A 721-nucleotide genomic window follows, 5' to 3' on the forward strand; every position below is an offset into this window, starting at 1 on the left:
TACTATGGGCTTACAGAAAAAGCTCAGATTTCTCTAGACCACTCAGCTGGTGGATCTATACATATGAGAAAAACAATTGAAGAAGCTCAAGAGCTTATTGATACAGTTGCCAGAAATCAGCATCTGTATCTAAACAGTGAATCTTCCATGAAAGAAAAAGCTAAAACAGTAACTGCAGAACTCAGTCCGGTGGATCAGGCTAATGAATTTAATCAGCAATTAGACTTTCTAACTCAGCAACTAGCCGAATTCAAGGAAACCTACAGGAAACAAGAATGGCTAACAGGAATATGGAAGTACAGTTAAGGTAAACAGAAAAGCAACTGTCAAAACAAATAGCAGATGAATGCCAAGCAGTTCAATTAAGAAGTGGGAAAACATTAAATACCTCACTTCAAAGCAGCAGGAAGCCAAGAAATGAACAGATATCTACTCAAAATCCCTCTGAGGACAATCAGAGCCCAGAGAGGACTGAAGCTGGCGCTGAACGCCCAGCCCATGCTCATTCCTGGCGTTCAACGCCAGAAACAAGCATGGATCTGGCGTTGAACGCCCAAAAGGAACATGGTTCTGGCGTTCAAATGCCAGTAACAAACCAGGAGGTGGCGTCTAACGCCACTCCAACTTCCACACCTGGCATTCAAATGCCAGTGGGTGATCAGTCACATACAAGTGCTGATAACAACCCTTCTAAAAAGGCTTCCCAACCCACTTCTGTAAG

This window comes from Arachis duranensis, chromosome 4 (assembly GCF_000817695.3).
Source record: "Arachis duranensis cultivar V14167 chromosome 4, aradu.V14167.gnm2.J7QH, whole genome shotgun sequence".
In the NCBI taxonomy this organism is placed as follows: domain Eukaryota; kingdom Viridiplantae; phylum Streptophyta; class Magnoliopsida; order Fabales; family Fabaceae; genus Arachis; species Arachis duranensis.